This window comes from Macaca mulatta, chromosome 9 (genome assembly GCF_049350105.2).
Source record: "Macaca mulatta isolate MMU2019108-1 chromosome 9, T2T-MMU8v2.0, whole genome shotgun sequence".
In the NCBI taxonomy this organism is placed as follows: domain Eukaryota; kingdom Metazoa; phylum Chordata; class Mammalia; order Primates; family Cercopithecidae; genus Macaca; species Macaca mulatta.
In genome coordinates this window covers 24094989-24121771 of record NC_133414.1, presented here as the reverse complement: position 1 = coordinate 24121771, position 26783 = coordinate 24094989, and the positions used below count along the sequence as shown (strand labels likewise).

Sequence of the window (26783 nt, the reverse complement as noted above, 5' to 3'; positions counted from 1 at the left end):
TAAATATATTTATAGCATCATTGTGTATTGCATCTAAACATTGGAAACAGGCCAGGTGCAGTGGTCTCACACCTGTAATCCCAGCACTTTGGGAGGCCGAGGTGGGAGGATTGCTTGAGCCCAGGAGTTTGAGACCAGTGTGGGTGACATAGTGAGACCCCATTACTTTGTTCTAAAAAAGAAAAAAAAGAGCCAGTGGTGGTGGTGCACCTCTGGAGTCTCAACTACTTGGGAGGCTGAGGCAGGAGGATCTCTTGAGCCCAGGAGGTTGAGGCTGCAGTGAGCCATGATGGTGCCACTGTACTCCAGCACAGGTGACAGAGTGAGACCCTGTCTCAAAAGAAACACTGGAAACAAAGTGAATGACAGTCAGTAGTGGAACAGCTGAATAAATTATAGTGCATTCACTCTCTGAAGTAATATAATTAAAAGCGAGCTAGACCAGTTGTGTAGGAGGGATCTGTATGACATAGTTTAGGAAAAGGCAAGTTCAGAGAAATACATGTAATGGGATTTCATATTTTTAAAATGCAAAGCATTTCTCTTGTTGCCTTGGTTGTCACACATACGAACCAAGCTGCCCACCTTGGCTTGCGAAAGTTTGAAAGTCACAGGATGGTTAGAGGGAAGAAAGTAAAGTGATGAAGACAGATATCATAAAGCCAATTTTTCGTTTATGTAAAAATGTATGTGTGTGTGTGTATATGAATGTATTAAATATATGCATAAACATACGTATACAGAAATCAAAATATTGTGGTTATCTTGGGTATTGCTATTAAAATATGTTTTTTTCCTTATTTTTCTCTACTTGAATTTTTTTCAAGGACCCTATGTTTATGTAATGTAAAAGAAAAATAAAACTTTTCATGGAGTGGGGGACAAAAGAACAATGATGTCCAGTTTTCCATTTTGTGTTATTAGTATTCTAATATAAACCCCAAAGTTTTAATGAAATCTGCAAATTCACCCAAATAGAATTCTCACTTTCAAATGTAATATATTTTAAGACCTAGAAGATATTTGTGGCTCTGTGGTAGTACTTCATACCGAAACCATACAGCTAAATGTTTATTTTGTGTTGAAACTCTAAGACATTATTTATTAGCATTAAAAAACAAAAGTAAAACATTTTGAATTGTAGAATTTTTGTTTAAAAGCATGTACATACCAAATAGAAAACAAAGGGCTTAAAGACTAATAGATTTAACCACATAAGAGTGAAAACGTCTTTTATCAATGCTTATCATAAGTAAAATCAAAAGAAAAAATGGAGAAAAATTGGCAAGCATGAAGGCATACTATTGTGTGCGATCAACAAGAAAAAGTAATTCTGTAGAAAATGGAATTTAAAAAAACCATGAAGAGGAAAAACCACAGATAAAAAATATAAATAGCCAGGAAACATGAAAATATGTTCAGTCACAGTAGTAATCCATGTAAATTAAAACAACAGTAACACATTGCTGATGAGAATATAATTTAATAGTCTTTCTGAACAATAGCTTTGTGTGTGTGTGTGTGTGTGTGTGTGTGTGTATATATATATAGAGAGAGAGAGAGAGAGAGAGAGAGCTTTAGGCATACCCCTGACCTTAGTAATTCTTCCTCTAGGAATTTATTTTGATTTAGCTAATCAGGAACATCATTTTAGAAGAATGTATATACAGTAATATTTATCATGCAACTCTGTTTATAATGGCCAAAATGAGGGGAAAATTGTAAATGCACAACAGTGAGATTAAATGGTGGTGTAGTTACACAGTTGAGTCCTATGTCATTACAAATCATGTGACTGTGTATTTATGTGGAATATAAATGAAGAATTAATTTGCAAAATTGTATAGTATACTTTCCACTTTTATAAAAAATATTTATAGAACATTGTAGAGAAAAATGTCTAGAAGAATATATATCAAAAACATTTATAGTCAGTGATTTTTATTTTTTTCTCTTCATATTCTTTTAGATTTCTGATATAAGCCCTAAACTTTTAATGAAATATGCTACCTACATACATTTCTCAGTTTACAAATATAATATATAATTTGTTCTTTCTACAATGAACATGTGTTACTTTTATAATTAGAAAAAAAGTTGAATTGGCTTTGTTCATTTATTAAGAAAAAGCCAAACAACCAACCATGTGAAAATTATACCCAAAAGATTTCTCCAAAGTTAGAGAGGAAGAGGAGGATCAAGGTAGTGAACGTTTATTTAGGCTCTAATTGTGTGCCAGTTCTTCGCTTACATTATTTCAACTAAGCCTTGATTTACCACCTTAGCAAATATATATCAGATAACTCTTCCTATGTTACAGTCACAACAAAGAGTCCTTCATGCAGAAAAAGAAATAGTCTCAAAGACGTGACCTTTGAGATCACACAGCTAGTTAAGTGGAAAGCCAAGAATTTAAATACAGCTGGAATTGTCAGGATCCTCTCAATTTACTGCTGACACTAAGCTCAAATGACTGATGTACCAGAGGTCACCATACTGTCACTAGGAGTGGCAGAACCCAAAAGAATGTGCATCTAATTCCAGATTTTTTGATTCATTAATTGCCTCCTCTCTCTCCTCACCCTGGGGCAGCGTAGGCCAGACCTTGCAGAGCTGCGTGGGGGCTGCGTTGCTGCATTACCCCATGTAGATGTGTGCTTATCTCTCTCAGCCCAGGCTTAGAGTTTGAGTTAGAGTTTTCTAACTTTCCTCTAGCTTGGCCAGGTGATCAGATTTTGTGGGAAGGGACAATTTATATCATAGTCTTTGGGTGTCTTCACCATTGTGGCGGGGGAGTTTTAATTCCTCGCCCCTGTGGTGTCTCTAAATAAACTGTGCTAGTATGATTTCTCCATTTTCAGGTGAGTGCCCGTGAGTTTTTTCAACCATTCAAGCGGTCATCGGGCTAAAGTTTTCTTTTATATTACTTGACTCAGCAAATAAGCTTTTAAGCTAGCTGAAGAGTATCTTTTTTCTCCCAGATAAACAGTGATGTACCCTGCATATTAAAGGGCAAAGCTGAACACTGAAGGCAAGAACCCATAATTATGTGCAAAGTGTTTTTAATCGAATCTATTTGGCATACGCATAAATACCAAATTTTGATGTTGTCCTTTGGAAACCTCACAGCACAACATTTCAGAAATCTTCAGCGTTCAGCAGAATCTCCCTGAAGTGTTACACCCAAACCAGAGAGAAAACTCTTGTAATCTTACAAAAGTTTCTTGATTCTATGAATTATATTTGGGATAAGGGAAAAGGAGTTGAAAGGAGTGTGGGAAGATAGGTGTAAGTGATGGAAGAATGCAGTCTGGTGGAAGAATGGGGATGCCTAGATTAAACAAATGACGTTTGTAAAAATGAAAATGAAGTGGAATAGGAGTGTACAGAATCTGGCAAATAGTAAGTGATGCAAAATCCTATATCAAAAGTAAAGACAGCTTTTCCCCCTCTACTTCCTGCAGTATAAATGGTGGGTATATTTTTGTTTTCTTCTTGTCATTCATTCCTTGCACCCAACTTCTCAGAGTTGGATTTATAATAAATGATCAAGGGTGTTGTTTTGACTGTTAAGAAATTTTAATTTCCCAAATTGTGAGATCCATTTTGGTATCCAACTAAATTTTACAGAATTCCTTTCATGTCACAGTCTTGTTCCTCATGTTTCACAGTGTTTGTCTTTTGCTTTCCCTACTGAGATTTGTTTTCTAATTTTCAGCCTCTTCTCTCTGGTCCTTCATCCTAGAATTTGCATACAGTGTTAGTAACTTCTGGCTCAGAAACTGTGAAAATAAGATACTCATTTACTGATTGATTCATCCAAACAATAATTGGGTACTCACTACATACCAGGTATCAGGGGAATAAAGAGCAATGAAAAGCAAGTCCCTTGTCCTCAAGGAGCTTAGTTTAACTTAAAAGTGTTCTCCTATTTAAGGCGGGTGAGTGATTCACACCTGTAATCCCAGCACTTTAGGAGGCTGAGGCAGGAGAATCATTTGAGGCCAGGAATTTGAGACCAGCCTGGGCAACAAAGTGAGACAGTGTCTCTACAAAAAAAAATTTTTTTAAACTTAGCCTGGCACAGTGGTGCGTGCCTGTAGTCCAGCTACCCAGAAGACTGAGGCAGGAGGATCGCTTGAGCCCAGGAGTTCGAGGCTACAGTGAGCTATGACTGTGCCACTGCACTCCAGCCCGAGCGACAGAACAAGACCTAATCTCTTTAAAAAAAAAAAAAAAAAAAAAAAGCAGCATCCTCACAGATAGGTATAGACTAGTATATCCAAGTCTGAATTGAAAACAAGATGAATTTGGAGGATAAATGTTGCTTTCATGGGAAAACTCCATCTGATCAATTTTGAGGCACTTGGAGTTAAGTGATTTTTGTCACATTGTGCTTTGCGACTGCAAAGATGAATACATGGTCTAAGTTGAAACATTTGACTCTTTAACAATGTGGATTAACTGAAGGGGTGTTCACTTTTTAAAAATCAGCTTTATTTTTATAACCATTTTAATTTCACAGCAAAACTGAGTGGAAAATATGGAGAGGTTCTGTATAAACTCCCTGTCCCCACAAACACACAACTGCCCTCCTGTTGTCCCACACCAGAGTGACTTGTTTGTTACAATTGATGAACCTACATTGACATGTCGTTATCACCAAGCCTGTAAGTGACCTTAGGGTTTGCTCTTGGTGTTATATGTTCTGCGGGTTTTGACAAATGTTTAATGACAGGTATCCACCATTGTAGTTTCATACACACTTTTTTTTTTTTGCTTTAAAGTACTGTACATATTCTTGCGTTCTAGAAGTACAATGTATTTAATTGTTGATGTCATGAGTTAGGAGGCTGTACAGATTATTAAAGAAAAATGTAAGGAAAGGCTATATTTGAAGTTAAGGTTAGGTTCTTGGAAAATATTAGGAAGCTGAATCAAGGTATAAATCTCTCTTACCTTTCAGGAACACATCTCATCTTTTGTGCAAAGTGAGATAGGGCTGTGCTTGGTATTTGTTTAACGGGATCCTGTGAGTCATAAAGCACATGGATCACCTAGATTCTTGCATCTCCTTTCCTGCCTGCCTTTCAGGGAAAAAAAAAAAAATTAGGATTAAGTAAGCGTTTATTTATTTTTTATTTTTTTGAGATGGAGTCTTTGTCACCCAGGCTGGAGTTCAGTGGCATGACCTCAGCTCACTGCAACCTCTGCCTCCTGGGTTCAAGCAATTCTCCTGCCTCAGCCTCCCAAGTAGCTGGGATTACAGGTGCACACTGCCACACCTGGCTGATCTTTTATATTTTAGTAGAAACGGAGTTTGACCATGATGCCCAGGCTGGTCTCGAACTCCTGAGCTCAGGCAGTCCGCCCACCTTGGTCTCCCAAAGTGCTAGGATTACAGGTGTGAGCAACCATGTCCAGCCTCAGTAAGCATTTATAAACACTGACTATGCTCCAGGCACGGTAGCAAGGAGTAGGTGCTGGGGATATAGGGGCAAATGAGACGGTTTCCATTTCTGCCAGAGGCTCACATCTATCTAGCAAGGCAGAAAGTCCTGGAAACAATCATCAAAGTGTGTGGGGGAGGTTAAGGACACAATGTCTGTACCTTGCAGCCAGGAGGGACCCAGAGCTCTGCTTTGCAAGACAAGTGATAAATGATGTTTAAGCTAAATTAAAGGTAGCCAGCCCTGCCTCAGTCTGAAAACAGCCCTAGGAAGAGATCACTAATAGACCTGCCCTTTAGGCTATTAAATCAAAGCATTTTTTTGTTTTGTTTTGTTTGTTTGTTTGTTTGTTTGGTGGGGAGGAGGCAGGGATGGATAGGGGATGGAGTCTTGCTCTGTCGCCCAGGTTAGAGTGCAGTGGCACAATCTTGGCTCACTGCAACTTCCACCTCCCAGGTTCAAGCGAGTCTCCTGCCTCAGCCTCCGGAGTAGCTGGCATTACAGGGGCCCACCACCATGCCCTGCTAATGTTTTTGTATTTTTAGTAGAGACGGGGTTTCGCCATATTGGCCAGGCTGGTCTCAAACTCCTGCTCAGGTGATCCACCCACCTTGGCCTCCCAAAGTGTTAGGATTACAGGCATGAGCCACTGCGCCCGGCCAAATCAAAGCCTTTTGTCTGTAGTCCTCATGGTGCTTGAATCCTTTTGTGGCCAAAAAGACATGTAGTGGTATGTGCTTAGGAAAAGAAAAAAATCACTGTAGACTGGGTAAAGCTAGTTTTTTCCTATGGAATCCAAATGTTAGCCAGAAGGAACCAGGGCTCATTCAGTCCAGCCTCTTCACATTAGGCAGAGGGACCTGAGGCCAGAGGAGTGGTGGTTTGACAAACCAAGGTTACCAGTCCCAGCCTCGGAGCCAAGGCAGACACAAGTTTCTTGGATTCTGGTGGGGGTACGTTCTGCAGCCTTGAGCTGCCCCAAGGGGCCTGGAGATTTGCTTAGGAACCTATGGAGCCCTTATCAGATGTGAAAAGCTCCAGGCTTTGTCATCTGATAGTCATGGAATTAAATATGACCTTGTGACCTCAGGGGAGTTATGTAACTTTTCTCAACTCAGTTTTTTCTTCTATAAAATGGAGACAAAAATTCATATCCACCAGTGGAATTGCTCTGCAGACTTTTTGAGGTCATATATGTAAAACGCCTGTGACATTCCTGGGCTTAGGATAGCTGCTGGAGAGATGTTCTCATTCTCATTCCTATGGGATCTTTTGCTACATAACGACTATATGATCCCAGTGGATTGATGAAATAGATTCGATAAAGATCTAGTCTAAGAAGCTTTACATTTTTTAAAAAAGCACGTATAGAATAGCTTCTGATTGCAGTTCTTGAATTCACTGTCACCCTGTATTTTGTATGTTTGGTAGTTAAGCCTATTATCCTTCCCGCTTTACTTCTTAATTTATTTGTATCAGTTTAACAGGTAGTATTTTAAGTTCTCAGATTCTTAAAGGTATATAAAACATTAATATACCATGGTCCCTTTCTCCTCCAATACATGTACCTCAAGTGTTAGAGATGGTGGTATTTTGCAAAGTATTTCAATTCTTTCTGGTAATAGCCTTGCTTGTTATCCAAGTATTTCTTCTGTTTCAGTTTATGTCATATTCAACACTTTTACTCTCCTTTTGTAACTGTTAACATTTTCTAGTCAACGGTATTTTTCCAAAATGATTTGTATTGTATGACATTTTGATGCCACATATTCAAAGTAGAGCAAACCTTCAAATGTCTAATTCTGAGAAGATCAACAAAGGAAGTTTTTAGGAAACATTTTCCGTGTGGGGTGAGTAAAGTATTCTTGCATTTTATTCATAGCTGATTGCTTAGAAAAAAATTACACGTTTCTTTTCCTGTCTGTACTTCTGGCGCCACATATTTCTGTAGTAGTGATCTCAGTAGGGTTTCGAGCCTGAAAAAAATAGGTCCTACTTTCTGCATCAAGCTAAAAAATGATTTCACAATAGCATTAGTTTATATCCAGAAAAAGAACTACTAGATTTGAAATTTAGCAGTGGCACCCATATTAAAAATTGATGGAGTGTTTAATAACAATGTTCTTAACTACTGTCTCTCATTCCATGCCTGGGCAAAATGGGTTTTAGTTTTTCAAGTGGGCAGGCCAGCTATACTTCCTGCCTTTCCAAGTAGTCACATGGATAAGGACATATTTCCAAAATTCAAGCTATGACATCAAGTCTTTGTTTTATTTGGTGAAGTATGTTCTTTTAGAAGACATTTATATCAAGGCTAAAGACTCTTTGGTTTACCATTGTAAAATCTAAATTGGTTTTAGCCTATTTTTTTTCTTGTCAAAGCAGTCTGTCTTTCTTTGCTTTGGAATAGGGAGTTGAAAGGCATCCTTTTGGAGATCCTTCAGGTGAAGAGAAAAATCCCAGATTGCTCTAGGAAGACCTGTTACTGACCCACAACAGTCAAAAATAAAATTGAAGTTCCTTGAAAAGACAAATATTAGTCCCTTGAATATGGAGTCCCTTTTGATAAGGGCTGATGGAAGACTGGTGTTTTGTTCCAAAACATCATTCATTGTCTTAAGTGCTTTGAGGTGATTCCCAGCTGTCTCCCGTGGATGTCTGGAGGTGAAGGCATCCCATTGCAGAGGGAGGAAGAAGTCCTGCATTGCCAACAGAGTTGTTTTCACCAGCTGTCTGGGGCGGTTGGTACTTCTGAGAATGTTTTGTTCCAATTGGAGGCCTGAGTTCTACAAAGTAAGACACAGATATTTGATGTGTCAATCACATTATTAGATGTTGGAGCAGATACAAAGCAAAATAAAATATGGCCCTAGAGCCAAAGTGTACATTAAATACTGAACACTGCTCTTGGCCCTGTTGGGAACCGGGAGAGGCTTCTTCAAGCTCAGGGAGTTTAGAATCTAATTGGCAAATCATTTAGGACTCTATTTTGAAAGTCAGTTTTGAAAGTGACATAGAGTAACTCAAACTGACATGATCAGAAAGAGAACTTCAAGTATAAAAAAATCCAGGTGTAGTTCTACCTAGAGTCTCATATAGTTTACCATGGCCTGACTCTTTCTTTTTTCTTTGCTTTTGCTTTTTTTTTTTTTGAGTTGGAGTCTGGCTCTTGTTACCCAGGCTGGAGTGCAGTGGCACGATCTGTGCTCACTGCAACCTCTGCCTCCCGGGTTTAAGCTATTCTCCTGCCTCAGCCTCCTGAGTAGCTGGGATTACAGGTACCCGCCACCACACCCAGCAAATTTGTTTACTTTTAGTAGAGATGGGGTTTTGCCATGTTGGCCTCGAACTCCTGACTTCAGGTGATCCACCCGCCTCAGCCTCCCAAAGTGCCGGGATTCCAGGTGTGACTCACTGCACCTTTATTTGCACCCTTGTAGCAGCAAGATGGTCTCGGCATCTCCAGCCTTATTGTGTTCACCACTGCGTCCAGCAAGACAGTGTCTCTTCCCTTAACAGTGGAATGAAAGTCTTAGGCCTGACTGTCCCTGCCCCAAATTGGGTCATATGTCTGTCCCTGAAGCAGTTGCCATGTCCAGGGAAATGGAAAGTGCTTATTTTTTAGGCACAGTTCCCCTCTCTCACTTCTGGAGCTGGACTGGGAATTCGAGAGGGGCCGGTGCCCCAGGTGGGGACACAGGACCCTAACCAGAAGGAGCCGAGTAGATGCAGAGGAGCGGGAACAGCCAGTGTCCCTCACATGGAGACAGAACTCATCCACAAGGAAACAACATGAGATGAAACACTTAGGAGTAATTCTGTATTATTTCATTAAATGTGCCACAGGCGTTGAGAGGAGGATGGCAGCAAGGTCTGGGGTCTTTGAGGCCTTAATGCTCCATGGAGCAGATCGATAGGAACTTTCCCCTTAAGGGTTGGTGGATTCTTGGTTTGATTCCCCCGGGATGCTAATGGGGGAATGCCTGGAGTCAGAATTGATGCCCACTCCAGCGCTTTGTGCCCGTCCAGTGGAACGATGCAACACTACACAACACACCCAGCTCTTAAGGCTGACACAGGAACCCAGAAACTCCATTCTTGCACAAATCACAGATGTACTAAAAAGCCAGGGTATGCTTCAGCAGCAGTCAATAAGTGAATAAGCAAACGAATTGCGGTACAGATGCACGTCGGAATGTTTTCTAGCCATCCAGTCATATTTACACTTTAATAAATAGTCGTTGAACACCTACTGATTAAAATATTTGGAAGAAGTTTTAAATGAGAAAAGCTGAGCTGCAGAATTGTTTACAGGATGAGTTCAGCCATCTGCAAACAACTTAGAACACAAAAGCCTAGAAGGAAATACATCAAAAAGATATGTGGTTGTCTCTGTTCTTCATACTTACCTGTAATTTTAAGACAAATGAAAAAGACCGCACAGCGGTGAACTGGCTAAATCAAGAGACAGCATTTGAAACATGGGGCGTCAGGCTTGTGCAGAGAAGAAACATAAATTATCATGGTTCTGGAAGGCAGGGCAGCAGTCACAAACAGACCTCCACCTCCTGCCGAGGGCTCCAGCTCTGAAGATCTCATCTCATGCACGGCTACATAGACTGGGATCAGTGCCTGTTACACTGGGCTAAGAGCTTCAGCTTTTCTTAAAAATCTTCAGACCTCTGCCTTAGAGATGGTATTTTGCAAAGTGTTTCAGTTGAGTCAAATTGTTATTTTTCCACCCGGTGGTATCCCAGGGCTTCTATTAGTTTACTTTGTGTATGTCCTGTGTCCCCCCTCTTGAGGCACCATTTCCTTTTTACATTTTTGTTTTTAAATTTTAAATTTTCTTTTTTAGAGACAGAGTCTCACTTTGTTGCCCGGGCTGGTCTCAAACTCCTGGCCCCAAGTGGTCCTCCCTCCTTCGCCTTTGAAGGTAGGGATTACAGGTGTGAGCCATCCTCCTGGTGCACCGTTTTTTCAGTCCGCTCATTTCTGCCCCCTGCTTTTTCCTTGAGTAAAGCCCCAGGCCCACTTTTGCCATAGTCTTTTTTGATTTGCTTTAATTTGAACTTTCACAGGTAAAACCTTTCATAGGTTTCAAAGCAGTCTCACACATCTCATTTACTGCCTTGCAATTTAGCTGAATGATGCCATCATCCCTATTAAAATGTGTGAGGGGAGGGCTCAGAGGTGTTAACTGCCCAGAATTATACAACCCCAGTCTCCCGACTCCAGCTTGCAGGGCTTCCCCACCGTGGCCAGCAGCTGGGCCAGACCCTTCCTTGGGAATGTACACTTGACTCCCCGTGAATCACTGTCAAACTCACCTGGCTCTGAAGACATTGTTTCTCAGAGACAGCTTCACTAGCACTGTTCGGTCTTGTTAACCCCTTTCCCTCCTGTTGCCCTTTTGATCCTGAAATCTTAGTCCATATGAAGAATGCCTTTCGCAGATGTCGTTGTTACTAAGATTCTCCGATTTTTAGCTTTGTGTACTTAAGATTTGGGTCATTTGCCCATTCTAAGTATCTATTTTTACACATCTTTTTTTTTCTCCATACATGGTAAATTCTTGGAAAGTGAGAGCCGTGTTTTCCATTTCCTTAATAGTGGATATTTCTGCTAGGGGGGAGTTTAATCTGAGTGAGTGTCCAGCCGACCTTGAGGAAATAAAATAATTCAACCTTGAACATTTTCATAGCATTTTTAAAAATTGAGATTAGGTTTTCCTAATCTCAAATTTTACGGAAACATCTGTTTTTCAAAATTAAGTTGGAAATATTAATGGCCTTGGGCATCTGTGGCCAGCAAAGTCATTTCCATTCCAGAACCCCTCACTGCAGGGTTTCCTTTTGTCCATTTATTAAATCTAAGCCCCGTAGCGAGGAGAGACACTGCGGCACTCACCAAAAAACCACTGTTTATAAAACGCTCGGGCACTTCAGAGACAGCAGCTGTTTTCTCTCGGCATTAACACTGATCTGCAGATTGCCAGTTGTTGAGAATACAGACCTTTCCCAAATCTCCACTAACTTTATTTATTTATTTATTTTGAGATGGAGTCTCACTCTGTCGCCCAGGCTGGAGTGCAGTGGTGCAATCTCGGCTCACTGCAACCTCCGCCTTTTGGATTCCGGCGATTGTCCTGCTTCAGCCTCCAAGTAGTTGGGATTACAGTAGAGACGGGATTTTGCCTTGTCGGCCAGGCTGGTCTCGAACTCCTGGCCTCAAGTGATCTACCCACCTCAGCCTCCGGAAGTGCTGGTATTACAGGGGTGAGCCACCATGCCTAATCCCAAATCTCCACTAACTTTAGGCGTGTAGGATAGACTGAGCAATTATGGAAATCCCAAAGCACCAGGGCCTACCTCCTTTCTTCTGTCTGCTTCCCCGGCCTTCCCAGCATGCATCTGCTGAATTGAATCATTAAGAGAAAGATTAAGATGGGGGGAAGGTGAACCTTTTGTTGCTGACAGTTCACTTTCCCCAGTGAAACTGTCATGAAGACAAAGGGATGTTGAAGTTTTAGAGTAAGTGGCCCAGTGTCTTAGGGGATCCTGCAGTGTGACGCTGGGTAGAAAGAGGCGGAGGAGAAGGAAGGAAGTGGCCTGGCTTGGCTGTCATGCACTGACTTCCTTCATTTCCTTACCTCCCACGTACTGCCCTCTATCTGAGGCAAGAGGGGAGGAGTTTTCCCCTTTCCGTATATTCTTCTTTATTCTTTGAAACTATTCTTCTTCTTAGAGTTGTCTTTGGTGGAGTGGCCCTTAACTTCACGTACAGTATGATTCATACTCCCGGGGATGATCCTTTCTCAAACACTTCTTTCTTTTTTTTTTGAGACATTCTGTTGCCCAGACTAGAGTGCACTGGCACCATCACAGCTCACTGCAACCTCAAACTTATGGGCTCGACCCATCCTCCCACCTCAGCCCCCTGCATAGCTGAGACTGAAGGTGTGTACCACCACTCCCCGCTTATTTTTGTGGTTTTGTAGATATGGGGGTCTCATGTTGCTCAGCCTGGTCTCAAACTACTGGGCTCAAGAGATCCTCAAGCCTCAGCCTCCCAAAGCTCTGGGCTTATAGGCGTGAGCCACCGTGACAGATCCCTCATAAACATTTCAAGCAGCATTGAATCAGAACAAGGAGCAGCGTTTTCAATTGGGAATTCATTGTGTATTTTTCATTGAGAACATATCATTTTTTAACTTATATGTTTATGTAACCTGAGTTGCAAGATGAATTTATCACACAGTGACAGACTTTTAATTTTTGGTTTTAATACACATTTGCGTATTTTAAAAGCAAATGTACCTTCAGCCCGTGAAATAATACGCTAGATAATTACAGGTACTTAAACTTTGACTTCAGTTATGTCTTAGATTTATTATAACTACAGTGTTGATTACTTTGAAGACATTGCTTTGCAGACAGAGATGTCTCTCGAAATGTCACAGTTCAGTGGTTTATTATCAGACAGTTGCTGAAGTGGATAGTTAAAAATTGAGGCCTGACGTGGTGGCACACACTTGTAATCCCTGCACTTTGGGAGGCTGAAGCAGGCGGATCACTTGAGGTCAGGAGTTCAAGACCAGCCTGGGCAACATAGTGAAACCCCATCTCTATTAAAAATACAAAAAAAAAAAAAAGGCATGGTGGTGTGCACCTGTAGTCCCAGCTACTCAGGAGACTGAGGCAGGAGAATCACTTGGCTTGAACCTAGAAGGCGGAGGTTGCAGTGAGCCAAGACCACGCCACTGCACTCCAGTCTGGGTGACAGAGCAAGAGTCTGTCTCAAAAAAAAAAAAAAAAAAAAAAAAAGGTGTGCAGTTTGTCAGTTATTTCATGACTATTAGTGGTTATTCAACACAAATTAAGCACTGTATCAGTTATAGGGTTCAGTTAGATAATACAGAATCTACAGGAGCTGATTTAGATAGCAAGGCATGTACTAGTGAGTATTAATAGTGGCTCAGTCTCTGCAAATGCTGAAAAAGCAGCTCTGGATAGTGCTAGCAGGTGGGGAATCATGATTTTATATCCAGATCACTAGTAGCAAGGAAATCTGAGAAATTAATTTTTAGTTCCCCAGACAAAGCAGTGCAGGAAGTCGTACAAGCAGTGAGCGGTGGCCCATGCATCTGCCCTTGGCACCCTGCAGCCACAACACAGACCTCAGTAGTTATGGCCCTGCTCTCACCGGTTCCACTGCCGGGGAGACAGATGTCAGATACATCATACAAATACCAGTGATGACAACTGCATGAGGCTAAAAGACAGGTCCACAATGCTTAGAAGTAAATAATAAGGGGACAGAGTCTAAACTGGAGGTGGGGTGGACGCCTAGGAAGTCTGGAGGAAGATGCATCTAAGCTGAGAGCTGGCCAGGAGAAGCAGAGTGAGGGAGTGAGAGAATTCCAGGCAGGAGAGCCGCGTGGGAGGCCCCAGGCTTGCTGGGAGAACAGAGCAAAGACCAGGCTGATCGGAGTGAAAGGCCACAGGGCATAGAGTTGGGGACAGGGTGGGTCAGGTAGGGCTTTGAGGTCACCAAAAGGATTTTTCCTAAGAATAATTGGAAGTCATCTTTTGAGGCTGGGAATAGTGGCAGATGAGTGCTTTTAAACAATCACAGCTGCTGCAATTTGGAGAAAGTCTTGGAGGAGGGACAGAGTGAAAGGCAGGAGACCAGTTAAGGGTCTGCTTGGTGGACAGACTTAGTGAGTCCAGATAGCTGGTGGGGCTTAGGAGGTGGAGAGAAACTAGATAGAGATCCACTCACCCAGACTCAGAGCATGGTTTTCTGGCATAATTAACTTTGTGGTAAGACTGCCTTTTTAGCCCTCTGAGTGGAGATGTTAAGAAAGCCATTGGTTGTGGAAGTCTGGAGCTCAGAGGGTGGGTAGGAGCTAGAGCTACAAATCTGGGAACTGTGACCTCCAGATGAGATTTAAAGCTGGGTGGTGAACCAGGTAGGCTTGAGAGAGGCTGTGGCCTGAGGTGGCTCAAGCCAGACCACTTGGACGTGTAGAAGCAGGCTAGAGCAGGAACAGCCAGCCAGTGAACGGTAGGGGGGGAAAAAAAAACCCAAAAAACAGTAGATTTCCAAAAAGAAGAAACTCTCCATCTAGTTTAGGAAGGAATCTTTTTATGTTTGGAGATAGACCATTTCTACAAAGTTTAGAAGTTGATTCAAGTATCCCATTCTGCTAGCAGCTAGGCTGTGCCTGGAGAAGTTAATTTAAAATGAAGAATGAGTTTCTCTCTGTTGAGAACATTAACTGTCTTGCTATACCATGAATGACACCTAAATGAGACTATATATTGAAGCCAGAAGTCCAGCTTGTTTACAATATCACAGTAAAATTGAGCCCAAATATGTCCTCTTGTTTATAGAGTGCTATGTAGAGTGCTCTGATATTTCATGGTGAACTACATAGGGCAGATACTCCTGTTTCCATTTTATAGTTATGAAAACTGAGGCAGCCTGGGCAACATGGCAACAAAAATTAGCTGGGTGTGGTGGTGTGCCCCTGTAGTCCCAGCTACCCCGGAGGCTGAGGCTGGAGGATCCCTTGAGCCCGGGAAGTCGAGGTTGCTGTGAGCTGTGGCCATGCCACTGTATACTGCAGTCTGGGTGACAAAGTGAGACCCAGTCTCAGAAAAAAAGAAAACTGAGTCTAAAGAGTAAGTGATATGACTGTAAAACCTTCATACCTGCTTGTAAATACCTCTGATAGATCAGAGCCAGGTCACCTGGGAAGTCCCTAAGGGAGTGGCCCACAAGGGAGGCCACTTTTGAATCTGGAATAGCCTAGAAGATTTTTGGACACACACTTAGTTTTATTGGTCAAATGTTTGAGCCAAATCCCATGGATGGGTTCTGGGGAGATACACAGCCCCTGTCCCCAAGGAGTTGATGGACTAATGAGGAAGGCAGATAGAACCATGAACTCTGGGTGTTCCTGCCATTCTCTTGCAGGGATACAGGGGACCTTTTGTGACCCGGTGGGGCAGGAGGGTGATTGATACGAATAACCATAAAGGAAATACTGGTGGTGTCGTTTGCTGAAGAATGAATCTACTTATAAAGTATTTTTCCTGGGGCAGGTCCTTCCACCTGCGTGTGCTGTATAATTTAGTGAGGAGGCTGATGTGGGTATGGCCATCCCTCTTACCGAGTAAATCTGTCCCGTTATGTAGCTGTCCACCCCGTTCCTGGTTGTGCCCCTGAGGGAGCATGCCCTGCCTTGGAGGTGACCTAAGTCAGGATGTTCAGGTTAACCATGAGCCTGCGTTTGCTAATGCTTTCAGACTTCTTCCTTGTGTGTGCAAAGTCACCCGCTAGTTACTTTATTAACTCCTGAAGGACAGGGAGCATGTTTTCTTATCCTGCTCTTGGCCCCTTGCACTGTGCCGGGTGCAACATGGCACTTAGGTGGAAAAGAAACAGCCATTTGACGCATGTTTTGGCTCAGGGGTTTTTCTCAAGTTCAACAGTAACTCTACTCACTCAGCCCTTTTATATGGAAGATGATTCATTTGACAGCCAAGTTAATATTTTAAAAGTGTGAACTTAAAACAATTAAGAAACTTTTTGGGAGCTGGAAAATCTATAGTCAAAGGAGAAAGAAACAGATATCATAGACCCATCTGATTGTGGAATACAGGAACATGTTAAATTATTCATAAGTTGCTTGATAACTGGTGAATAAATGTATGATGAAACATTTAGAATTTGGCAAAGCCTTCTAGAGAATCCATTAAATGCATGCAATAGCAAGAAGTTTTGGATACATTTTTATTTTTATAAAGTGGATGACATATAGCTAAACTCAAATTAGAACTATCAGTGAAAATATTCCAGTGCCCAGATTAGTAAATTATTTTTACTAGTGCTTTCTGGCTCTAAAAACTGGTATTTTATGGGAAATCAGAGGGTTAATTCTTGAAAGTATGATATTGATGTCCTAGAATGTGCTTTCTGCCCTCAAGCAAATGGTATGGCTTTGGGCTATGTTTTGATGATCACAAGTATCTCTGAATTGCTTTCTGTTTCAGGAATGTGTATCCTCTCTCGTCTTCATTGGCCAGATTGATCTCTGAAAGACATTGTGGTCTGGCAAAGCCGCTTCTTGCTCATTAAGCTTGGGAGTATGTTTTAAATAGTTATATTCAATTGTTTCCTTGAAGCGTGTGAAGGAAATGTGCCTGTTTCAGACCACAAGAGCCAGGGAATTTTTTGAATGTTTGATTGTGGTTAATCAGTTTTCTGTTCTTCCTGGAGATAAACTGCGTAAGAAAAGGTCACAAGTTTCAGGCCCCCTCCCGCAAAATCAGAGATAGTATAACATGACAGGAAGAGTATTTTCCAAGAAAATACTTGGAAAACGCAGAATGTTCATTATCTGTAACAAGTGTTTAAAGATTTCAAAGACACTCATAAAAATTGAAGAATAATAATGAAAAGAAGCTGTCCCATGGAAGAAATATTCTTCAGATTACTTTTCCTCGTCTTTGATACTGTAATAACTAGAGGGCTATTTAATGTCAGCTAATAAAGGATTCACAGAATAACTACTAAGCCGACTTAAGGAATTAACTCTCCCCACACCACCCTTAACTGAGTTTTTTCGTTGTCTGAATATTTTCTGTATATATTCTCACTTATTATTTGGCACTTTTTTTTTTCTTTTTACTTAGTAGATTTTAAGATACAACCTTTGCAGGAAAGAAGAGAGAAAACTGTATATTTAAACAGACTGAATTGTGTGTTAACTCTGAAAAGACAGAGACTGGAAGGAAGGTAAGTCAGGGCTTGAATATTCCAGGAAGGCTTTGAGGAGGAAGGAAATAAAGTCTGAACAGCCTTGAAGAATGGGTAGACATATAGACATAGAAAGGATTCAGGAAGGTCTTTAGATAACAAAAGTAGAGATCCACTGCCTGAGATGTTGTCGATATTTTATTTTTACCTTCTTTTTTTGGAAGATCTTGTTTCTTTTCACACATTGTTTTTCTTTTGTTTTCCCCAGCTGTCTGCTTCCAGGGCTAATGGTGAGTTTTCCTGCAACTCACTGGAGATTTTGCTGTGTGAAATCCCAAAAGGTCGCTTGCATGTACTTGTTGCCAGTAGCCTGTTTTCATTGGGTCATTTACTGTGGTTTAATATGCCACTTCCTCAGTGGACCTGATGTGAAGAAAGTCCCCACAATCCCGTCTTCTGTGACCTTTCCGAGGCCTTTCCCTTGTTACTTGGAACAAAGATGTGATAGCTGATTGGGAGGAGGGTGTTCCCTGTCACCTATCACACCCATCACTTTGTTTTTCTATATTGTTGAATGCAGATTGAGTTACTGTTGTGGCCTATGTTATTGTTTTCCACGTTGTGTAGATCCCGTGACTCTCCGATGGTGTTTGAGATGGGATGCCTCCGCTGTGAAATCCCAGGAGAGCTTGTTTTTCTCCACCTCGGTCCTTTCACTTTCTTATCTGCTTCCCTGCCTCCTCTGTCCCAAAAGCCTTTCACAAAATAGTAACACATGTGCTTTAAGACAAAGCTTGAAAACACACGCACGTGTGTGCGCGCACACACACACACACACAAAGTATTTAGAAACGATATTGAATTACCTGACAAGACTTAGAATTTGTTTCTTCTACCCTGTACCGTGCTACCAAAAATGGCACGTGGGCACACATATACACTTTTAATAGGCGACTTAGAGCCCATGAAATAATGAGCAGAGTAATAATAATAGTAGTTACGAAGCCTTGCATTTCCTATTCTGCTTTGGCCAGAGAACAATAAAGCCTCATTTAAAAAGCAGCTTTTCATCTTTCTTTGAAAAAACTTTGTAGTAGAAGTAAACAATTCTTTTTTTTTCAATGAGAGAAAACACCCATGGGTCAGCCAGGTTGACAGCCTAGTCAGCTTGCATCCTGTTTTTGTTTTTGTTTTTGTTTTTGTTTCTTTGTCTTGCAGAGTTTTTGCTGAAGGAAGCCTTGGAGTTCTACTTAATATGCATACAATAGAAAGCAGTAATTAAGGAAAAAGATATATCAGGCAACCTATCTTTTTTTTTTTTTTTTTTTTTTTGAGACGGAGTCTGGCTCTGTCACCCAGGCTAGAGTGCAGTGGCCGGATCTCAGCTCACTGCAAGCTCCGCCTCCCGGGTTTACGCCATTCTCCTGCCTCAGCCTCCGGAGTAGCTGGGACTACAGGCGCCCGCCACCTCGCCCGGCTAGTTTTTTTTTTTTATATTTTTTAGTAGAGACGGGGTTTCACCGTGTTAGCCAGGATGGTCTCGATCTCCTGACCTCGTGATCCGCCCGTCTCGGCCTCCCAAAGTGCTGGGATTACAAGCTTGAGCCACCGCGCCCGGCCCAGGCAACCTATCTTAAGAAGGATCTAACTAAATAACCTTTGTCTTTAAGACAGTCCTAACTCTCAGACTCCACCGGTGGGTGCAAACAACAGTGCTCCCCACTGGAGCTCCTGGGGCCCACTTTGACTTGCCTTGGAAAAGGGAAGACAAAGTGTCCTTCCCAAGTTACAAATGCAGGTTGTGTACTGTGGCTTTTACTCTCTGATAACCAGGTTAGCCGCCTAAACAGCTGTTCTCAGCAGAAGTAAGGGTGGTCTTGATATTTTTTTTTCCATTTGTACTAGTCTGCTTCCTGTCTCTCAGAGCGCAAGGCTGTTTGTAAGAAAAATGTGTGAACTGAAAACCACCACTACCGCCTATTAGATGAGTACAAGATAACCAGAAACAAAATACAAAATGAGTCGTCAGAGCTGTTGATAAGCTCCTTGTATGAAAGGAAAGAATAAAAATGCAGCAAAAGGCCAGATAATTATTTTTAAAAGTAAAACTGTAGACAAAAGTCCGAGGAAATCTCAGTCTCCCTTTCTCTATTCCTCTTGTGTCATTCTCCAGCCAACTTTAGGGACAAGCAATGTCTTCATCGAGAGGCACACCTCGTCCCCCGAAGGTGGGTTCTTGGTGACCAAAGTACCTGCCTACAGAAAGCAGAGAAGCCTGTTTTCTTCCTTGTGTCTGTAGGAAAGTTGTCTTTCAGATATAGTCCTCTTTGTTCATCTGTTACTGTGCACTGCCAGGCTGACCCCTTTTCTCAGGCAGGTTGATCATGAAATTAAAAGTGGTTTACCTGAGTTAATTATATTATTAGGCCGGGCACGGTGGCACTCACCTATAATCCCAGCACTTTGGGAGGCCACAATCAGTGGATCTCTTGAGCTCAGGAGTTCCAGACCAGCCTGGGCAACATAGGGAGACCCCATCTCTACAAAAAAATAAAAGAAAAAAAAGTTAGCTGGTGTGGTGGCTCATACCTGTAGTCCCAACTACTCAGGAGGCTGAGGTGGGAGGATCAACTGAGCCCAAGAGGTCCAGGCTGCAACGAGCCCTGAGGTGAGATCTCACCAGCTTGGAGTGCAGACCCTGTCTGAGTCCCTGAGTGAGACCCTGTCTCAGAAAAAGAAGAAAAAAGTACTATCTTCATTTTTTTTTCCAAGACATTTTCCACTTGTTGCTTAACAAAGTTTACAGTGTTCTACTTGTTTTCATTCCTTCAAAACTAATCTTTTTTTTCCTTTTTTTTTTAATTTTTATTTTAAAGAAACAGAGTCTTTCTCTGTTACCCAGAAAAGGAGCACAATGGTGCAATCATATCTCATTGCAACCTGAAACTCCCAGACTCAAGTGATGCTTCCATCTCAGCCTCCCGAGTAGCAAGGACTACAGGTGCCACCACCATGCCTGGCTAATTTTTAAAATTTTTTGTAGAGGCAGGATCTCCCTATGTTGCTCAAGCTGGTCTTAAACTCCTGGGCTCAGGTAATCCCCTCACCTCTGCCTCCCAGAGTGCTGGGATTATGGGCGTGAGCCATCACGACTGGCCCTAATTCATTTTTAATAACTAACCAGATATACTACTGGTGTTATACATAAGCATTAATTTTTTTTTGTTATCGTCACCCATTTTAAAAAAAAATTATGTTTTCAAAATGAGTTGCTTCAACCTAGTGTGGATAATCAAAATTTTAAAAGATCAAAAGTTTGGTGTTTTAAACGTCAGTTCTGACCAGTTATAGTGATTTGGTTCCACCTGATAGTTTAGTATTTCTTTGCCCTCTTAGTAAGTCCCCAGGTGACCAAAGTACCTGCCTACAGAAAGCAGAGAAGCCTGTTTTCTTCCTTGTGTCTGTAGCGGGAAGGGGGTAGGTAGTAAGTCTTAGAAACCAGCGTCTTGTGACTTTACTGATTCTGATGGATTGGGAATTTCTCGGGATATCTGGAAATTAACCGAAGCAGTTCTTTTTTTTCTCCAGTTAAGGGAAGTTGCCATGAGATAAATAATGGTGACTTGGTTGGTTCATTGAATTCATTTATTTATTGAATATTTATGGCCTGCCCACTAATTATCTGGCACAAGTGTAGGTCCTAGAAGATACACACTAGGGAAAAAATAGACACACAGACTAGATCCCTACTCTCCTGTCTTACATTCTAGGAGGGGAGAGAAAATGTTAAAAATGAACACAGTAAGTTGTCATGTCAGGTGCTACCAAGTGCTAGGGAAGGAGATTAGAGTGGTGGGTGTCATCTGGATCGGGTGGTCGGGGAGCCCCGTCTGCTAAGGTGGCATTTGAGCGGAGACTTGAGGTAAGAGACTGGGAAGTGAGGTGGGGACTGAAACCTGACCAACTAGCCGTGGGCAGACCAGACAGGAGCTTAGCCAAGGTGAGGACTTACAGAAGAGTTGGGCAGGGATGTGAAATAATTAGATTAATGTTCTGCATAGGATGCCCTGGGCTGCAAGGTGTGGAACTGATAAGTCAAGACCTCCCAGGAGGCTTTGCCACCATCTGCAGAATCATGCTGATGGCTTTGAAGAGAGAGGCAGTGGTGGTGAGAAGTGGCTGATTTGGGGCATGTTTTGAATAAAGAACCCACAGATTTGCTGAAGACTTGACTGCAGGGTGAGAGGGGAGTGGAGGTCGACTCCGGGAGTTTGGGCCCAAGCTACTCTGTGCGTGGAGGTGCTGCTCTGCGCATGGTGGTCCCACTGGCTGAGAGAGGGAGGGGTGAGCAGGAGCTGGCTGCAGGCCAGGGGAGAATAGGACTTCACATTTGGATGAGTTGTTTGGTTTTGGGGATGTTTGTTAGAGATCCAACTGAGGATGGTGATTAGCGGGAGTTTAGAATTCAGTGGAGAGATGAGGGCTAGAAATGTTTTAAAAAGTGAGAGCCATTGCACTGCACATGGTGGGGCAGGCTGGGTTCTGGGGGATGATAAACACTCCAAGGGAAGGGGAGGTGGCCAGGAGCCTTCCAAGAGGCAGAGGCATGGTGTAATATGATGGTAGGTGCTTCAGAGGGGATGACCACTTCAGGAAGGAGGAGGGAATTGGGGGTCTGGGATTGGTCAGGAGGAGCACAGGGCCCCTACCCCACCTCCTGGTTCTGTGGTTCCTACGCAGAAGAAAAAATACTTGAGTGGGGCTGCAAGGGAAATGTGGTCCTTGGGGACAATCAGAATTTGGCTGGCATGAAAAGATAAAGATTCAGCGAGAGGTTAATTTTTGCTAATGAGAAATTACGACTCCTGGAGAGCCCCATGGAGGGGTTTGGGGGCCTGGGATGGCAAAGGTCCTGGGTCAGGTTAGGCCATCTTTGGAGAGGAATGGAGCTGGTGGCTGGGATTCTTGTAACATCTGAATTAAACAAGGATGGAAGGCCTGGTAGGATTAATCTGCCTTTCTAAGACAGATCTAAGAGTGAGCAAACTTTTTCTGCAAAAAACATAGTAAGTATTTTAAGCACTGTATTTAGGCCATACAGTTTCTGTCAGTGACTCAAACTTCCGTCACAGCACAACCACAGCCATAGATAACACAAAAATCAATGGGCCTGGCTCTGTTCCAATAAAACTTTGTTTACAAAAGCAGCCAGTGGCCAGATTTGCCCATAAGATGTAGTCTGGCAAACTGTAGGCAAGAGAGTTAGTAGTTGGTGAGAGAGGGATGAGGAGATGGGTGGGAAGAGGGGGCCCCAGACTTGGAGTTGGGAAAAGTGGAGCTCCAGGAGCCAAGTCCTCAGTCTGTCCCCATCCTGATGAGGTGTCCATCACCCACAGGGAGAATTAGGTGTTTCCACACCTCCTCCTTGGTGCTGGAACCTTTTGAAAATTGCTTAATGAAAGAGGCAGGTAATCCCAGGTCTCATATTTAGGAGCGTGATGAGCTTTTCCTCATCTCCACAACAGACAGACTAGAGGAAATAGACTTAAGATGTAATCGGAGGTGTTTACATTGACAAAAGAAAACTTCTTGGAAGGAATGAAAATACATGAATTACTATCTGGGAAGATCTGAAGATTTTTGTAGGTTAGAATGAACAAAACCAATTTCCTTCTCTTACCTGGACCACAGAGACTTTGTTGGTCTTTTCCAAGCTCTAGATTTTTTCATGTGAATGTGTCATTGTCTTAACTCTATGAGAGGCAGATCTGTTTTAAATACCGTTTTGATGTGCTATAAATATACCAATCTATTATATATCTGTTGTGTGTGTGTGTTTATAAACAGATCTGTGTGTGTGTATATATACATACACACAGATCTGTTTATAAATACATGTATAAATATACAGACACACATAATCTGTTTATAAATACGCTGTTATAGATACTCCTAATTTAAGAATATATATTTAAAATTTCTCAATTTGCAAGTGGTAAAGTTGTTTCATTATTTATCTTAATAAATTGAATACCTATTAGTGACATTTTGAGTGACAAGGTTGATTTTGCCAGCCTATCCTAGTATTCTTCTTTGCTGGTATGATTTTATTTGCCAAAATAAATTGGTTTGCCTCAAACCACACACTAGGTATTAAATATATTCAAAGCAAAATTCAGTGAAACTTGAAAGTGCTATAGAACTGTGGTTGTAAGTGACAGAAACCCAATTCAGACTAAGCAGAAAGAGAGCTTTGTCTCCAGGATCCGAGGGTGCGTTCTGGAGGCCCGAGCTAGGATGTGGAGCAAGGGATGTGGCTGAGCCCACAGTGCAGCTGAAACCAAGGATGCAGATGCCGCCAGGACCTCTCTTGTTTCTCACCTCTGCTTCCATCTGCATCTCTGCCTCCTCCAGGCCAAATTTTGGTGAACAGTGACTGTGTCCGTTCTTTATATCTCGTCATTAAGTTGTAGGAAGAGGCCTGTGTGAAAGTCCCAAGGTCAGATCCTGGAAAGAAAACTCGTTGGCCTGCTTGGGCTTGGAGCCAGGCCTGGACAGCCCTGAACAGTTCTGGCTGCAGAGCAGGGAACCCTGTGTTGGCTAGAGAATAGGGTCACAGCCATATAGAATCATCACTCCTGTGGTAACGAGGTAATTTGGGGTTCAGGGAAGGGTGAGATGTGGGTGGTGAGCTGGGCATTCAAAAGAGAAGGTAGGCCGGTCATGGTGGCTCATGGCCTATAGTCCTAGCACTTTGGGAGGCTGAGGTGGGAGGATCACGTGAGGCCCAGAGTTTGAGACCAGCCTGGGCTGATCTCAGACCCCGTCTCTACAAAAATGTTTAAAAACCTAGCTGAGTGTGGTTGCACATACCTGTAGTCCCAGCTACTTGGAACACTGAGGTGGGAGGATCACTTGAGCCCATGAGTTCAAGGCTGCAGTGAGCTTTGATTGTGCCACTGCACTCCAGCCTGGGTGACAGAGCAAGACCCCATCTTTAAAAAAAAAAAAAAAAAGAAAAGAAAAAAGAAAAAAGTCAGGTATACGTTAAATAAACATGAAATCTATATAAGAGAACAAAAATTCACTCATGTCAATGTCAGCCCGTTAATATAGATCCATTTACTGAGACAGACTTTGTAGTGGCAGAGAATGGCCTTGTTAAGCCAGGACCCTGTTGTGCAGGCTGTGGGTAGAAGCTAGGAAGTCCCTGGAGTTTCACCCGGCTTTTCCATGAATGACCTTGGCCTCAGTGTCTTCATTTATAAAATGAGGGGGTTAGATTAGGTGGTCTCCAGAGTACCCTCCGAGTCTAAAACTGCTCTGTCTGCGGCATCATATGTCATAGGATATAATAGACTTTACAATAAGATTTAAGATGACAAATTTTAAAAATACTGCTGCTACACAAGCATATATTGCTATTTGTTGAGTTGATAAGGCTTGATCATGTAATTGGAGGCATTAAATTTCTTTTCAAAATGGAATATGAATAAAATTTTATATTTCTCCCAAATCTTTCTCTCGGTTCTTAGAACTGTTTATTATTTTTTTGCCTGTTAATTTCCCACTAAGTCTCGTTGGGCTCCACATCCTTGCTCTATGTTTATGTAGAATATTAAACATCATTCCCTTTCATCTCACTGCAACTGCTTCTCTGTTTCATCTGCACTTTATTTCTACTTTGCATTAGGGAATACAAAACTGAGCCATGTTTAAGCAATGTAGTGTCAATCACCCAGTTTAGATTCCATTTTCCCAGGCGGAGGAGAAGGTAAATAAATTGGATCCAGTGAGAAGCCTGGATATTAGGATGTGCCCTTCATTGTCTCTTTCAGCAGAACTCCACACAGAGGATAGGCAATCCCCTAGGCTCTGCACGGGTCACTGGGCACACCACCCTGCTACACAGCATCAGCATAATCCACTCCCAGAGCCTTTTGTGGGGCAGTGGGTCTTGGCCAGCCTGTTTTCCCCACAGCTGCTGTCCTTAGACCCCTTCATGCTTCACATGCATTAAAAGGGCCTGGTGTTGATAAACAAGCTGAGGCCCCTGTGGGATGAATCTCCCAATTGGGAGGTGCTCTTCTGTGTGCAGAAAGAGCACCTGATTGTTGCCAAGGTTTCTTTTGGTACCAAAATAGTTCCTGGTGCTACCAAGGGAAATACTGTAGGAGTGAATTTCCCAGATGCAATACCCATCATCCTTCTTTGATGATTTATGAGTCCCTGTTAAGTCAAACATTTTCTTTCAATATTCTAAAATTAACAATTTCAAAAATCTAGTGAACTTCATGTAAAGGATTGTGTTTTAATAAAAGTGATCATTCAGAACACCTGTTTAACTCATGGCTTTCAATTCCAGTCAAAGCTCTGTTAATCCTTTGCTTGGGATGTCTTGATTTTTCTTTTTCTTTCTCCTTAAAAAAAAAAAAAAAAAGACAACGCATCCATGCATCCATTGGATTGATATTTGATTCTTGGTAAAACCGCCAGTTTTAATTAAGTTTGAAAATTGAAATCTGGCTGGAAATTGGATGAAATTCAGCATAGTAATTTCCTTCACGTGTTCTTCGTCTTCTGCAGCAGAGACTGTGAATTTATGTGGCTGAAGACGTTATGTGACTTTAATTACACCTGCTTTTGTGAATTAAATACAACTTTTCAGTTTTGATGGTGTTCATAAAATCCCTTCTATGCTTCTTGAAGGGAAGGGATCAGTAAAAGGATATTCAGTTTTAAGCTGTGGCAACTTCCTTTTATTCACTATAGCAAATAAGTTCACTTAGGGATTTTAGTTAGGAAAGCTTGAGGCATTTTGTGTTGTGAAACAAATGTGCTCTAATTTTAAAGAAATTTCAGGGTATTCTGTGAATTGTGCACACTCTATGTTCTGGACAATTTGTATTCTTGAGTGTATTACCCACTTTTTTTCCGCACTAATTTTTACTCTAGCCATCAATTCTTCCACTTTTTTTTCAAGATTTTTAGTTTCTTTGCGCTGGGTACGTAATTCCTCCTTTAGCTCTGAGAAGTTTGATTGACTGAAGCCTTCTTCTCTCATCTCGTCAAAGTCATTCTCCATCCAGCTTTGATCCATTGCTGGCGATGAGCTGCGTTCCTTTGCAGGGGAAGATGCGCTCTTATTTTTTGAATTTCCAGCTTTTCTGCCCTGCTTTTTCCCCATCTTTGTGGTTTTATCTGCCTCTGGTCTTTGATGATGGTGACGTACTGATGGGGTTTTGGTGTGGGTGTCCTTCCTGTTTGTTAGTTTTCCTTCTAACAGTCAGGACCCTCAGCTGTAGGTCTGTTGGAGATTGCTTGAGGTCCACTCCAGACCCTGTTTGCTTGGGTGTCAGCAGCAGAAGCTGCAGAAGATAGAATATTTCTGAACAGCGAGTGTACCTGTCTGATTCTTGCTTTGGAGGCTTCCTCTCAGGGATGTACTCCACCCTGTGAGGTGTGGGGTGTCAGACTGCCCCTAGTGGGGGATGTCTCCCAGTTAGGCTACTCAGGGGTCAGGGACCCACTTGAGCAGGCAGTCTGTCCCTTCTCAGATCTCAA

At 42.1% G+C, this 26783-nt stretch overlaps 1 protein-coding gene and 1 long non-coding RNA gene across 8 annotated transcripts in view; one reads left to right on the top strand and one right to left on the bottom strand.

Moving 5' to 3' along the window:
• PIP4K2A (phosphatidylinositol-5-phosphate 4-kinase type 2 alpha) overlaps window positions 1-26783 on the top strand; it is a 177150-nt gene that overhangs the window by 48644 nt on the left and 101723 nt on the right. The gene's annotated exons all lie outside the window — the stretch shown is intronic.
• LOC144331085 (uncharacterized) lies at window positions 4481-13519 on the bottom strand. The gene is made up of 2 exons (XR_013397964.1): window positions 11822-13519; window positions 4481-8236 (listed from the first exon to the last, which is right to left on the bottom strand). It is a non-coding gene; the product is annotated as an uncharacterized LOC144331085 (long non-coding RNA).